Below are 16,384 nucleotides of genomic sequence, written 5' to 3'. Positions count from 1 at the left end.
TATCAACAAACATATTGTAAAGACAGCCAGGAAAGAACACAACACACACCCGCTAACCATATAGAACAAGCACACAAAGGCCGAGGCCGACTTTATCCAATCTGCTTAGTACGCAGTCCTTCCCAAGGACAGAGAAGAATCTGTTCGACTATCTTTATGTGATAGCGAGTGAACTGGGAGGTGGAATGATAGGGAGCAAGTAGAGAGAGAGAAGAAAGAATGAGCGCTGCAGGAAAGGCGCTGACAGCTCGGCGTTCGAAAATAGCCTGAATAGTACGGCTCCAAAATAATTCCCTTTTTTCCCCCTGATCCTAACTTCAACCACAGTGGCTGAATTATTCATTCTAGACCAATGACATGCAGGGACGGGGACAAAGAGTCATTGCTCTATTTTGATTCGCATAATAAATTCATGACTCAATATTTAAATGGAAGAGAAGGAGGGGGGAGACAGGGCTGAGGTCAGGTTGGGAGTGCTGGAAAGTGTGAAACAAGGGATGAAACAGGAAGGAGCGGAGGCAGGGGAAACAGCAGATTAAGGAATAAAGACTCTAAATGCATGTGGAGGGTTTGGAGATAAATGTGTTAAAGTAGCTTCTCGCTAGAAATCCACACTCATATGAAGGAGCTGACACAGCATATTAACCCAGAATCAGCTGAGGTTGAAGCGGAAAGGCTGCAAGTCAAACCAAAAAGGGGAATACTGCATTGGCACACATATGAAATAAGATTTCATGTAATATTTGAGGACTAGACATTTATGTACAGTATTCACAACACATATTTTTTTTGAATGAGACACTGGATCCTACAGAGAGTGTTGCATTATGGGTTGTTTGTAGCATTAATGTTGCTATGCTAGCAAGTTTCTTTAAGTCAACTTATAGTGTGATTGCTTTGGAGTTAAACAGCCCAAAAAGCAGATAAGGCATGAGGCATGAATATGTGTGAGCAGGCCCAATGTAAACATAATAGGCGGCGCCGGCACGTGTATTAATCAGGCTGATTTTTACAATTATAAGCACATCCTCCCTATCTATACGTAGCATATGACAGCCTGTATTCCATTTCATGGGCAGCAGCTCAGGTAGTCTGAATCACTGATCTGGAAACAGCATGGGAAAAGTCATTGACAGAACATTTTAGCAGGTCAGTGGAAATGTAGTCTTGTATTGCCAGACCTTCCTCCACAGTGCTGCGGAGGAAGGTCTGGTTAGTCAACACAGCATTCCAGGATGGGATGGTTTATTGGCATTTTGTTAAACCAATCACAATCGTCTTGGGCGGCACTAACCGCCAGGCGGAGCAACGGCACCTCTGCAAAATAGCCTGGGTAAGGAACGTGTTTTGGTGGAACATGTGTACGTTCAAAGGTTCTTTTAGTCGTGCAACAGAAAACTCAGATTGGACAGATAGTCTAGCTAGCTGTCTGGATTTACCCTGCAGAGATCTGAGGAGCAGTTAACCATAGTCCTCACAAATCCACCGGATTTTAAAATTCAAACACAAAGAAAGTGGAAGGAAACTGACATCGGCAAAAATACATGCATCCGGCGGAATTTCATGCGGCACAAGAGCAATCCCGGAAGTGGAACGTCGCGGATATAGACTAGGGATGATGTAGTTGCAACCCTAAACACATTACTGATAAGTGATAGTAACATTTATCCTCTGGTAAATCTTCTACTCTGGGAGAATTGGCTACTCATAAATCGACTGCCGTTTAAAATGCCAACACAAAGAAAGCGGAGGGTAACAGACATCTGGCCAAAATGAGGGACATCCGGCGGCACCTGAACAATCCTGGAACTTAAACGTCTTTGATATAGACTAGAGCAGGGGTTCTCAACCTTTTGCAAGCTGGGCCCCCCCAAAGCTGGTTCATTGCAGTTGGGGCCCCCCCCCTCCAATTTCTTGGCAAAATGTCTGATAAACGTAACCTCAAATCATCCTCGATTTGTGCACGATTGCGGTATTTCGTTTTGAGTGCAGTCATTTCTGATAATCCTGCCTCACACAAATATGCCGACGTGAAAGGGAGGAGAATCTTCAAGGTGACGTCACAGAGTTGAGAGTATTCCTGCATCAATGCTGCCCAGAATGACGAAACAGGGCAGGAGGTCAGTGGCGTCACAAGCTAACACCGGGCCCCTATGCAGGATTATCAAGGCGGGCCCCCCTACTAAAGCACGTGATGACGGCGCAATGTCCACGAGTAGGCTACCATGAATAGGACAGGACAGGATCATAGAGACACAGCATATAAGAGATGGGATGACTGACAAAATCAGGAGTAGCCTACGCGCACCACAACAACAACAACAACAACAACACTGGTGAATGTGCACCATAACACATGAAAAAACACACAAGTGCACTCCCTCCAGGATTTCACAGCCTTTTTTGAGATTGTTGCGGCCCAAAATGCCTGATTTCACGGGAGCTTTTGTTAAAAATTGCGCTAAAAGTTGTGGTGTCTTTTGTATGTGTGTTGCAATGAAGTTGCAGAAGACAGTGAAAGGAAGAAATTTTTTTTTTTTATAGTTCTTTATAAATAAAAAGGAAACTTTTTTCCGGGAGAATAATAATTAGTACTATTAATTAATTACTCTGGGCTGAGATTTCCTAAGGAACCTTAAAAGGCTCAGGATGCTGCAAATGTTTGTATAATAGGAAAATGGCTGGTGGATTTACAAAAAAAAAAAAATAATAATTTATTGAATGAATCAAATATGAACATATCTGTCACTGTCAGTGGCTTGTTGATCTTTACCTATCCTGGCCCCACACACACACACACACACACACACACACGGTTTGATAAAGTACTTATTGGACTTTAACTTATCATTGCACTTACAATAACGAGCATAGCTGTCCTCAATTTAGGTTATATGCGTTTTTTCTATCACATAAAGATAGTCGAACAGATTCTTCACTCTGGCACCTTGTTTATATTCAAGTAGGCTACATGCCCTGATGAATGTTAGCCTCAATGGGGTTATTCTCCACACGGTTACATTTAGCTAGTGCGACTTCGGGGATGGAGGCTTGTCTAGGGCGAGCACAGGTGACTCAGTGGGCGGGCCCGGACCCACAATGCCTGCCCATGCCGCTAGTAGTGTCTACGTTGTCCACTTTAACCTGCGGGAGTGTCTTAGGCTCACAAAGGAAATAAATTCCTGAGGAGTGAAACCAGTCAAAAGCATCTCCCAACGTCTTAATGGCAAAAAGCGGACAGAGACCGAATCATCTGTTGACAAGAAGACCTGTTACCACGGTCACAGGTATCATGATGAGAAGCTCAAAACAACACAACAACCAAAGAACAGCCTGGCAGGAGAGTGTGTGAGTATATACATTATACTTTAATGGAGGTTTTACTTTTATAGAAAAAAAAGGTTATAAAAAAATCTTCTCCCCTGGTGTTATAGTGTCTTTCCAAACAGGACTCGTATAATAAATTGTTTCTTATATTCAAAAACCCCCTCTTATAATCGGCCCAATATAGTTAGCTTGCACAAAACAAGGTACCAGATAATAACACGAGAGACAAGAAGACAAAGAAGAAAAGTAACTTGCCACAGGGGTTTGTCCTCTCTAAACAAACAACAGTTACTTTAACAAGCAGCTGCAACACACTGAGTCAGGGGACACACAGCTCCACACAGTCAGTCACGCAGGTTCATCCACACTCACTCTTACGTCTGTGAATGCACAGTAATAACGCAGCCCTCCTTTCACTCTTTGTTTTATGTTTCGAGCGAAATAGCAAGTTCTCAGTAGATGCAGCCTCTGTTGATGGAATTTGTTTTTAAATGCTACGAAAAACGCCCTGGCTGCCTTGCTAAAGGGCAACAAGTCTCGGACCAATTTAACTGGTGAAAAACACAGACGTCAACACGCAATGGAGCACATGATTTGGGTGAGTTTTGCTGTATAAGCGAGAAGGGAAGCCAAGCAAAAAGTGATTTCATTTTAAAGAGGCGACTAACCTTTAGCTCTACAAGAGCCAGATATTGTATACATTTACAAAGTAACTCAACTACTGGCCTCTTTATTATATGTGACACATATAAAGGACAAAGCGACACATATGTGCTGGCACCCCCCAAGTGTAGTTCCACTTCCACATGCCTCCAGTCCTGCGGGGAGGGTGATGCACATGTGTGCCTGCCTGAACGTGTGTGTGTCTATATGTGTGTGCACACACACACACACACACACATCTATTGTGAACAGTCTCCGGGCTTCTGCTAGCCTGTTTGTGTAGCAGTGAGGCAGAAATAATGTCTGAATCTGTGCTCCCTCAGAGCGAAATGTGTGTGTGTGTGTCTGTGTGTGTGTGCGTGTATATTAGTGAGTCTTTGAGTTAGTGTGTGTGTGTGTGTGTGTGTGTGTGTGTGTGTGTATATATAATAGGGATCAACAAATTATTCCCACAGCAGGTTGGAGGATGTTTTATATGGAAAGAAAATGCACAACCAGATTAAAATGACAGAAATCTCAGACTGACAATCTTGGCATTTGAGCATCTGTTAAAGATGAATTGAAATTGGAATTGTCCCCAACTTTTTGTGTAAGGAAATACAAACTACAAATAAGATACAAACTACGGACATATTTGTGGAAAACATTTCTCTGGGTTAAGTGTTTGCCACAGCAGCAGCTGACTGACATTTGAGAGCTGTTACCTAGATGCATTTTAAACGTCCATGTAATGTAACTTCAATGCAAAATAAAAGCATTTTTTCACAATGAAAATGAATGAAAATTGCCTTTAAGGTATTTTAACATCATTTCAGCTTGAAGGCCAAAACATGTCTTTCCTGACCCTTTCTTTGGATCTTTTTCAGAGGGCAGCACATTTTAATTTCTGCGGGGAGCAGAGAGCAGTGTTCAAAATTATACTTGAATCATTAAAATCCAATTTGCAAGACCGGGTCACAACACTCCATCACGGCTATCAGCTGATCCCTCCTCTCCACATCGCAGGAAAGAGTGGTTTGTATTGCGTCTGAACAAACTGAGGGATCAGAGGAGAAATCAATAGCAATGCAGCATTCATTAACAGAGTCCTTACGGATCAGAAAGCTGTTCATCCACTCAGAGAAGCAGAAGAGCGACAGAGTGAAAGACAAGAGAGAGGAGAGGAGAAAAGTGAAGCGTACAAGTGAGACAGATTGACCTTATGTGTGTAAAGAGCGCCCACACACACACACCCACACACACACACACTTCGATAGTGCTCATGCCTAGAAGTCATGCGGCTAAAGTTAATGAATAACGTCCCCCCTGCCCAAAGGTCTGTTCTACAGATGGTCTCTCTCACACACACACACACACACACACACACACAATTATTTCTCAAACTCTCACAAGCTTCTAATTTCTAATCTAATTTTGCGGTAGAAAGTGAGATTTTTCTCTCTAGCAACGAATCTTATGGTGCGATTGTCAGACCAAATCTGGTCACAGACTGGGAAGTGGTCAAAATCAGTCAAATGACATGTACTGATTGAACAAAGAATCATAGAGTGGTCTTGCCATTGCAGCAACAACATGGCAGTGTCTGTTCAAGGTTTTGCTTGAAGGTCAGTACATTGCCTGCCTGTTGTCTCCATTCTAAGAACCAAACTGTATTTGTCACACGTGTATTTTCATGACTTTTTTTTCTCTGCATTTAGATACAGTTTGATAATAATGGCTCTTGGCAGAGTGTAACATTAACTGCAGTTATGCAATGTAGTGAAAAAAGGCTGTTTGTCTCAAATGGTTTATTTTTCTGCTTACAGCTGTTGAACAAGAAACCTTATTAGGAAGGCTCAGAGTGAGGTGTCAATGTAAGAAGCTTTCTTCTTAATGAGACAAAAACAATAGTGCAACTGTGAACCATCAAATCCAATGCATTTGACAGAGAAACCTAGTCAGAGAGATGAGACCCCTTTTTCTTACTTTTAAATGATTATGTCACAGTGGTGTTGAACTCTTTAACAGGAAAATGGGATGGGCAAACCTTCATGTATCTTTAAGATTTTTGTAATTTTAAAGGAAAGATTCAATCATAACCGAAATTCAATTTGAGAGTTTATTTGAAAGAGATTGAGAATGACTCCAGGGATGGTTGTGTCAGACTGAATAATGAAGCAAAGCTAAATGCTAATTTATTATGAGCGTTAGGCGAGAGACACCAGGTGACCTTAAAACTCTCCTATCAGACCCAAGCAGACGAGAGAGAGAAAGAGGAAGAGAGAGACAGAAAGGGAAAGTTGTGTAGGCAGACAGACGGCAACTATGAGAGGAAGAGTAAACAACAGAATCTCAAGGCATATGGGGGTCACGTATGAGAAAATGCAGGCGGGAAAGTAAATTCAAGTAAACAAAACAGAAAGTGAAAGGTCAGAATGAGGAAAACAGGGAAAGTGCGAGAGAGAATAATTTATGGTGAGGGAGGGAGTGAAAGAAAGCGAAACGGTGAGAGGAAGAGGAGCAGGGGAAGAAAGCCAGGAGGTTGAAAGAGAGCGGTGAGACTGCAGAGGAGTCGTAGTTCCCACCTGCTGGTTATTTGCTCTGAGACAGAAGCCCACTTGTTCATTATTGACTGGGATCATGCCCTTTATTCCACAATGTACATGTGTGACAACACCAGCGGCCAGCATCTTAGAGCCTAATTGCCTCTGTGGACACGCTCATGATGCCTTGTTGAATCATACTGGAAGCAAGACCGTTTCAATTCAGTTTTGTGAGGGACCTCTGATGCAACCACAAGGCTCTGCACTGTAATTCCACACTTAAAGTGCTCATATTATGCTTTTTGGCTTTTCCCCTTTCCTTTATTGTGTTATATATCTTTTTTGTGCATGTTATAGGTTTACAAAGTGTCCCCCCCAAAGGGACTAACCATCTCCAACAGAAAACACTGTTCACCAACTGCTCCAAACAGCTCTATTGTAGTCCAGCCTTTACTTCTGTGACGAACGTGCGTCACTTTGTAACACACGTTATAATGCTCGCCTAGCTGCTAGCGTGGCACGCCCTCATACTCTGCTTCTGACTGGCTAGTAGTCCTTACCTAGCGACTGAGCATGTGCGACTCCCAACAAAGGTGGAACAGAAGTGAGATGTCTCACTCTGTAGCTAAAACAGAGAGCTCAACACACAGGTTGAAAAGAAGAGCTGCAGCAATGTGCAGTACGACAAAAAATTAAACCATGTAAACCTATTCTGATATAACCTCTAAATATAATTATGAACCTGAAAATGAGCACAATATTTGTGATTTTTTTGTGGTGATTTTTTTTTAAATTATTTCCCCCAGAAGCAATTCTTTTTTGTTTGTTGTTTTTTTTAACCACTAATTCACCTACAAATGTTCTGTTTATACGGCGACTACATCATATCCATATCCAGCAAAACCGAAGGCAGAAAATCCATGTGAAATAAATGAAATAAATCTCAGACTGACTAACTGATACGTGCATTCTTCTTTAGAAAACAATCAGTTTTTGTCTCATGTCTCATGATATATTGTCTCTAGAAGTGTATTATTAAACTTTTGTTTTTGTTAAAGAAGGAAAAGAAAATCGCAATACTCAATACTATTGAATCGGAATAAATGAAAATCGCAATACAAATCAAATTGGCACAAAAGCATATTATCCCAGCCTCGTGTTTTATTGTGCGTGTGTGATGGCATGGAGGCTGTGTGTAGATAGCTGTGGGTGTTGTGCCCTTGTCCATGCACGCACCTCCATCACCATCAAGCAGTCTAATAGCAGGAATCCTCAACATAAGACATCCTTTAAGACCCTTGGTGCATTTCTCAAGGTTAACCATCATCCGTGCACGCAGGCGCGCGCGCGCGCACACACACACACACACACACACACACACACACACACACACACACACACACACACACACACACACACACACACACACACACACACACACACACACAAACACACACACACACACAACACACACCACACACACCCACACACACACTTGCACAATCAAATCCTCTCACACCTTGCCAATCCCATCATACACCGCCCCATCATAGCCCCTCTCTCCTCTCATCATGCTCACATTTTTCTCCCTCAAGTCTTAACCTTCTGTGTTTCAGAAACTCCCATGTTTCCTGAACTCCTCACTCCTCTGAGGCGTTTAAGTCTCAAAGGGAAATTCTGGTTTAATACAACGTGTCTTTTTTTTCATAGCTTTTTGACCATCATTCCTTTCGATTTATATCAAAACGGTTAGTCAGTGATTTAACAGGACTAAAAAAAAAAAACTGTCAGACAGGGCAAGAATCACAAGCCTCAAATGATCACAGAGGTTTAGAATAGAATTAACAACGTGGAAATGTTTGTGCTAAGTCCCACGTTCGAAAAACAAGAAAACAAGGAAAACTGTCTGTTGTAAACACATCACATTTTACAAATGGACTTCATGGTTAGATTTTAACCTAATGGAGCTATACATCAGAGAGTAATTGTAAATCATACAATGTCACAGAACTACTAACTCCATTTTGCAACAGTAATCCAGTAGAGACTTCATTTATTGATAAAATATTTCAATATTGATCCAGCTTACTACGATGCGCTACGACAAGCTAAATGTAATATTCTAAGACTAGTGGTTAACGCCAACCACCAAGCTAATGCGGAGAAAAGAGAAAAGAGCATCTGTCTTCACAAAAATCATCTGTTCAGTGTTTGATGGTAATTTATTTGTGCCTCAGAACGTAATCACTGAGAAACAATAAAATAACCTTTATTTCTCTCTGTCTACTGTACAATGACAAATCCAAGAACAAATTAAAAGGTCTCAACTACTGCCAGAAAACGCTTGGTTACATTGTAACCTTGGCAGTGGCGGTTTCTCTAGGAGGCCAAAGGATGCCTGGCCTCCCCATAAAAATATAAAACATAATTTAAAATATAAAAACTAAATTTATGATTCCCACAGTTGTGTGTTTTACTGATTTTGCTTACCAAAACATTTATTTTTATATTATAATTTTCTTCTTTAGCTTGTGGAGCGAAACAGCGCCCCTCTGCCACTGCATGCATGGTGCAGTCCAGTCTGTGCTCTGTCTAGTGGTTAGTAAAATGCTACAAACGCCCAAACGAGGCCAGCTTTTCCTGGCATCCCTAAGAGAAAAAGTAAACATTTTCAGCCAATCAGATTGAGGCCAGGTTAGACCGAGCTCGTCATTGAATGGACAATTAATCATAAATAAAAAAACCAGGGAGGCCAGGTTGAACCTGGCTTCTCACCAATCACATGCCTGAGACCAGATGCGTAACTATGGTAACTACACGTACGTGGCGGTGTCAGCCGGCGTCAGCTAACAGTAAGTTATAGGCGGCAAGATTTCACAATGTATGGCGATGTTGAGTTTTTTTTGAAAAATGACTTCATTGAACTTGCATTTCTGACTTTGTTTACATTCATTTTCTACCAAGAGCACTCAGCAACAAACTCAAATTAACAGAGAACCCTGTTATGAAACATTATCTTACAAGTGTAGGCTCTGTTGTAAAGGCTAACAGTGCTCGGTTAGCACAATGACAGCATGCTAGAAAGCACAGCTGAAAGGATATGTCATAAACAGAGTAACAGTCTTTTTTTCTGTTCCCCATTACCATCATTTTGATTGTGATCACATGCAGTTTTTTTTAAGAAAATTTTTTGGGCATTTTAGAACTTTATTTCTATAGGACAGCTTAGACATGAAAGGTGAGAGAGAGGGGGAATGACATGCAACAAAGTGCCGCAGGTCAGAGTCGAACCCTCGGCTGCTGCGTCAAGGAGTAAACCTCTATATACGTGCGCTCGCTCTACCAGGTGAGCTAACCAAGCATTCACATGCAGTTTTACCTCCAAAATTAAGCCAAATTAAGATAATGGTTTGCAACTTGTGTGATTGTCTAACCTCCTCTCCTGTTACTGACCCAACCTGTAATAAACCAGAATTTTCCTCCTTCAAGGAGAAGCAGCAAAATGCTTTTAAAAATAAATCAAACACCCTCTGCTTCCAGCGGCAAGCTGTGTCTCTCCCTCTCTCTGTGTCTTTCTTCACCTTCTTTCCTCGGGGGTGTCTGAAAACTATCACTTTGCTGCTGTGTCCATTCACAGGAAAAAAGACATCAGCAATCAGTAGCTGTCTGTCAACACCAAGACCAAACATGTCCGCCCACATTCTTTCATTTTTCAGTCACCATCTGAACTCTCTTTCCCTTTGACTCCCCACCTTCTTCCATTATCGCATCAATCTTCTTTTATTTTAAGTTTATATCACTATTCCCATCTTCCTCTTTCTGTTAACTATGACCTCTTGACCTCATCTTCTTATCCTTCTCATCCATGATCCTACTATGCCTTATTTCCAGTCCCTAACTCCATCGGTGTCTTTTCACACATTTTTACAGGCTTGGCAGCAGAAAGGACAATGTTGCTATCCTTCAGGTAGCTGTCACACTGCTGCGCTAAAAGGCTTATACTGGTGTGTGGGAGTGTATGCCTGTTTCTATGTAAATATGTGCGTCTCTGGTGGCGTTGTACTGTTGTAGCAAAGAGGTTATAAGGTGGGATCCTTACCAGTGAGGTTTAAGGAAAAGGAGATAGAGAAAAAGAAACCGAGAAAGCTATAAAGACAGAGGTTTGTATACATAAAGGAATGACAGTCAAAGAGTCAGCGTGGGGGAGAAGTTGTGATTGGAGGGGTTTCAGCTCTCTGGCAAGCCTTTCCTCTCCCAGACACCAGCCGAACATTTGCCCAAACGCTTGGAGCAACGTACCCACCAGCTCTGTCTGGGTGAGTCTTTTCTCCTCTGTTTTCAGAAAGATGAAACCGCGAACAGCGATAAAGTTAGAAACCCAAACAAGTTAATGAGGAGCAGGAAATAATGAGCTGATTGCATGATTAGAGGCATAATTCTTCTGCACACTGAAACCCCCCCCCCCCCTAGATTTCCTATTTACATATCTTTTCTGGCTCTATAAGAGCAGCAATAATATGAAGTGGCTGCCGTGTTTAGGCTTCACTGAGGTCGCCCTTTGCTCAGGTCGGGGCAACCATAAGGAAACTGCCATGAAATCCCCACCCATCCTTCACTTTGATTGTTGAAAAGGCGGAGAGGAAACTAGCCAGCCATGTTGTCCAGAGGGGCAGAGGCAGGTACAGGTAATTGCTTAGCAATAGAATGAAACAGGAGATAGCATCAGGAGGAAAGGGAGCGAGATGACAGCCTATAATTGGAAACGGAGGAAGGAGGAAGATGGTGGAAAAAGAGGAAGAGAGAGAGAGATGGGGGGTAGATAGAGGGAAAGAGAAGCGGCAGACTGATACACCTAATGCAAACCTGCTGTCATAAACCATATGCACTCTGGCACAACGTGACATAACACATGGCCATGCATGTCATGCTCATGGCATCCTGCAATGTAGCATGGGTAAGCAGATACTTGTCTTAGACCAGAGTACATAAGCAAGCCCTGGCTTCCGATTTTTCTCAGCAGCCACACAAGTTATACCTCTCTGATTTTTTTATTGTGCACGATTTATGACTGCAAATAACTCGCGGAACAAAGTTAACGTAATGAGCAATGTTACGGCCGCGAAAACAAGTGTTGAGATGAGAGTGATTGTTTAATTTGCCCGGTGACATGAAAAATGGCAACATTCCGCCAGTGGAGGTTTATTTACATGCATCACTCTGACAGCTCACGAAACCCATTATGAAATGCCTCTAGTGCTATACAATAATGTTATAACAGGATGTAGATGGTAAAGCATGACCACGCACACTCTCATACACACACACACACATAATCTCTCTTCCTCATTCTCTTTCCTTTGCTGCAAGTATCTGAGGGCAAGTAGGGAGACTTGTCAGGGTGGGTAGTCGTCAACCCTGAAGATCTGCAAACGCGCACTGTTGCGTTTCAAGTGTTTCTGTGCTCTATTGGTAAAAACACAGCAACCATTGAGGATAAAACGTACATGCCTGCATGCATGAGTGTGTGTAGTATAAGTGGACGTACCCAGGACTGAAGCGTGGTCCCTGATGTCTCCTCATCTGTCCAGCTGTGTGCGTATGTGAATCTTTTTTCCTCTCCTCTTGGCCCACAAGTTGACACTGCTCCACACGTGCCGCCCTCCACTCCTCAGTCCGTCTCTGTCTCACTCGCAGACCCTGGCATCAGCAGCTGTACCAAAACTGCCACTCATCCCCCTCTTTTCTCTCCTACTTCCCTCCCTCCCTCCTGCCGGCAGGCTCGTTTGTGTACACACCCCCGTTTCACTCCTCGTTGGTTATTGTCCCAAAAATATGATCCAGGCACTCACAGGTGGGGGGGGTGTCATGTGAGATTTTCCTCTCCTTTAAACAGTGATCCTCAGCGGGTCAGGGTGCCCTCCATCTCCCCCGGCGTGGATGTGGGATTATGATAGAGGAAAGGGAGGATGGGAAAGGACCGTGCTGTTGCTGTAGCTGTTGCCTCTGCCTCCTTCAGTGTGAGTGCTTCGCTCTCGCTTAGCATGCTTTTCATCTCTCACTCAATGCTCCCTCTCTCTCTTGCTCTGCTCTCTCACTGTTTAGGTCTAACTACCTCCCCCCCTCCCATTTTTCAGTCACTGTCTATCTGCTGCTGCTCCGGCTGTTTGGATTCACAATTCAGTGGGCTTCCGGGCGTAAGGCTTAGGGAGTCTGTCTAAACGGCCAGGCAGAGAGAAAAACGAAGAGACTGAGTAGGGCTGCTCGATTATGGAAAAAAATAAAATCACAATTATTTCGGTCAATATTGAAATCACGATAATTTAACACGATTACTCGTTGACTTGTGGAAATATGTTGCAATTATTTTTTGTGGAATAATGCCAAGGTTACCTTGTTTCAAGCCATTCTAGCGTGGTATAGAAAGCCTACAAGAAGACTCAGCTCGATTTCTGCCAGTTCTCATTAATATTCAACAAGCTAAGCTGTTTGAATCTGATTGGTTAACAGCTAGCCAATGAGAGCCTGGCTGTCAGAATCCTTTACCCAGCCCAACTGGGCGAGCTAATGAATAGTAATGAGCTCAGGCAATATGATGTCAGACTGACAAGCTTTTGTAATTGGCCCAATTTCTCCATTTATTTCTTTTCAGTGGCTAGAGCTGACAGAGGAGGTAGCAGTTCATTTTCACATTCACCACATAACACAAACACATATGGACCTAAAATATTTCAAAAAATGCAAGTAAAAACTGTGGTGGTTGGAATCCGGCTGGCTGTGAGTTCCTGTTTTTCTTTTCCTCATGTTTTGCTGTCAGTTTGTGTTGCCTCTGTTTCTCTCTGTGTTCCCCCCTCCCTTCCTGTCTGTGCCAGCCAGCTGATTGCGCACACCTGCTCGCCTCCTCACTACCGCTCTTCCCACCATACACACCTGCCGGCCATCAACTCCAATCAAGCCCAGTATATAAACCCCGGATTGACTCACCACCTTCGCTTGATCGTTGCTCCTGCCTACTTGGTGACACGCGTCTCAAGCTTCTGCAAATTCCCCTGAGTGTTCTTCTGCTTGTATCTTTGTAATCCGTTTTCTGTCTTTTTGTTTCAGCCATTGCCTTCCTCGTCACTCTGCCTCCAGTCAGCTGGCTCCTCCATCCAGTTCCCCCTCACGGTTTCCTGCACCAGCCTGCCTCAGCCCTCGCCTCTCCAGCGCTCCAGTACTTCCCTGTCGAGTTCTCAGACCCGGTCTCCCGTGCCTCTGTTCCCGGTTCCAGCCCCGTGCCTGTGCTCCCCTCTCTGGCATCCACCTCCCCACTTCCCCATTCACTTTCCCACTTTTCCTAATAAAGTGATTTGTGCGAGTTCTGCATTTGGGTCCGTTCTGTCCTAACCGTAACAGAACGATCAAGCCATCATGGACCCAGCAGGCTCACAATCCCCCTCTGACTCTCCCAACCCCCCCCCCCAGGACTTGCTGTTCGCCGTGTCCGCTCAGGGTGCGTTGCTCGGTCAGCATTCCTCGGCTATTCAGGCCATGGCCGAGTCCATTCGCACCCTGACCCGAAGAGATCCGGCGTCTGAGTGCCCAGTCTCCTTACTCCGACATGTCCAACCCTCCCATTAATGTCTCTCAGCCCGCTTCTGCGTCTCGCCTCCCACTCACGATCCGGTCGCATCCTCCGTCGCTTCTCCGCCTCTCGGGTCCCCAGTTTCCCTCCCGAGAATTCTCCGGCATACTGGGAACCTGCGAGGGGTTTCTCGTGCAGTGCAACCTGGTGTTTGGAGGCAGTCACTAACCTACAGCTCAGGCGAGGCCAAGGTGTGTTGCGTCGCCCGGGTTGCTCAGCGACCCGCGCCCTGGAGTGGTACACCTCTGTGAGCAAGGGGCAGCCTCACCTCCTCTCCTCATACTCCTCCTTTGTGGGGAAATGAGGAGGGTGTTTGATCACCCTGTGCAAGGGAGGCTAAGGCTTCCCGGCTCATGGCGCTCCGGCAGGGGTTCGCAGCGTCGCGGGTACTCCGTTGACTTCCGCATTCTGGCCGCTAGATCGGGTTGGAACAGCCCGGCTCTCCGTTCTTGGCGTTCCTGGGCGGCCTTAGTGGCGGATTAAGGACCACTTGGCTGCCAGGGGCGAGCCGCGGGCCTCGATGGGCTCATTGAAGCGGCCATCGATTTAGACAATCGTCTCCGGGAGAGGGATAGAGAACGCGGGTCCCGGCTCCTCCTCTTCCGGTCCTGCCTTCCGCCACCACGGGTCCCTGCTCCCCGCCTTCCCAGTCGCGCTCGGCGGCACCCCGGCTCCTCCCTCTCCTCCTCCACCCGAACCCATGCAGTTGGGCGCGCCGCCTCACCCGGAGGAGCGGGAACGCCGTCGTCTCGCCGGGGTGTGTATTTACTGTGGTCAGCCGGTCATTATCTGTCCACCTGCCGGTTCGCCCAAAAGTCGGCTCGCCAGTAGCCTTGGGAGCTCTGGCGAGCCGACATTCTCCCAATTCCGCTTCCTGCTGGATGTTTCCCTATCATGGCAGGAGGGATCGCTTCCTCTGGGGCGTTGGTTGATTCGGTGCCGGCGAAAATCTTTTAGGCGTTGAGATCGCTCGGCAGCTCGCCATCCCCAAATACCCTAGATACTCCCCTCCATGCCACCGGCCTCAGTGGTCAGCCCCTCACCACAGTTACTCACTGCACTCCCCAGCTCCGCCTCCTCACCTCGGGTAATCACCATGAGTCGATCTCGTTTCACCTCGTCACCTCCCCCGTCAACCCTATCGTTCTGGGTCTCCCCTGGCTCATTCTGCACAACCCCAACGTAGACTGGGCGCGGGGGAAGATCAGGAATTGGAGCGCTCATTGCCATGCATCTTGCCTATTGTCCGCTCGAGCCCCCGGTAAGCCCACCCAAATTCACCCTCCTCCCGTTCCTCCTGATTTAACCCTTGTTCCCTCAGAGTACCATGACCTTGCCACCGTGTTCAGTAAAGAGCAGGCCCTGTCTTTACCCCCCCACCGCCCTTATGACTGCTCCATCTCCCTCCTCCCGGACGCCCCGCTCCCGTCTAGCCATCTGTTTAATCTGTCCCGTCCGGAGAGAAGCTATGGAGCAGTATATTAAAGATTCCCTGGCTGCTGGCATCATTCGCCCCTCATCGTCCCTCTAGGCGCTGGCTTTTCTTTGTCTCCAAGAAAGACAAATCCCTCCGTCCTTGTATCGACTACCGGGGCTCAACTCCATCACGGTCAAAAACAAATACCCTCTTCCCCTTATGGACTCTGTTTTTGAGTCCCTCTCCCGGTCTGCCATTTTTACGGTTTAGACCTTCGCATAGCGCTTATCATCTAGTGCGGATCCGGGAGGGGACGAATGGAAAACGGCATTTAACACCCCACTAGGGCACTACGAGTATCTGGTAATGCCATTCGGCCTCACCAATGCCCCGCCGTTTTTCCAAGCCCTCATTAACGACGTCCTTCGTGACTTTTTGCACCGGTTTGTGTTTGTTTACTTAGACGATATCCTGATCTTCTCCCCGACCCAGTCCAACACATTGAGCATGTCCGCCTGGTTCTGCAGCGGCTTCTGGAAAACCGTCTTTTGTAAAGGCTGAAAAGTGTGAATTCCACGTCCCATCCGTTACAGTTCCTCGGTTTCATCATTGAGCGTGGGCAGCTTCGCTGACCCGGCCAAAATCCGGGCTGTTGTGGAGTGGCCCACCCCACTTCTATCAAACAGCTGCAGCGCTTTTTGGGCTTTGCCAACTTCTATCGGCGCTTTATTCGTAATTACAGTTCCTGGTCGCTCCCCTCACTCGTCTCACCTCCACCTCTGTGCCCTTCGTCTGGTCCCCAGAAGCCGCTGCAGCTTTCTCCCTCCTGAAAAC

The 16,384-nt window shown here is 45.5% G+C and overlaps 1 protein-coding gene across 3 annotated transcripts in view; it reads right to left on the bottom strand.

The window, feature by feature from the left end:
• The window catches only part of lingo3b (leucine rich repeat and Ig domain containing 3b), a 51,620-nt gene that overhangs the window by 26,146 nt on the left and 9,090 nt on the right, over positions 1–16,384 (bottom strand). The window contains exon 1 of one of the 3 annotated variants that reach the window (XM_028592705.1): positions 12,058–12,333. The exons of the other annotated variants lie outside the window; for them this stretch is intronic. The gene's annotated coding sequence lies outside the window, so the exon portion shown is untranslated. Of the gene's footprint in view, positions 1–12,057; positions 12,334–16,384 lie in introns of those variants that run through there. 3 annotated transcript variants of the gene reach the window in all.

This window comes from Perca flavescens, chromosome 12 (assembly GCF_004354835.1).
Source record: "Perca flavescens isolate YP-PL-M2 chromosome 12, PFLA_1.0, whole genome shotgun sequence".
In the NCBI taxonomy this organism is placed as follows: Eukaryota; Metazoa; Chordata; class Actinopteri; order Perciformes; family Percidae; genus Perca; species Perca flavescens.
Note: the sequence above shows the minus strand (reverse complement) of the source record. Positions and strands in the feature narration are given on the sequence as shown.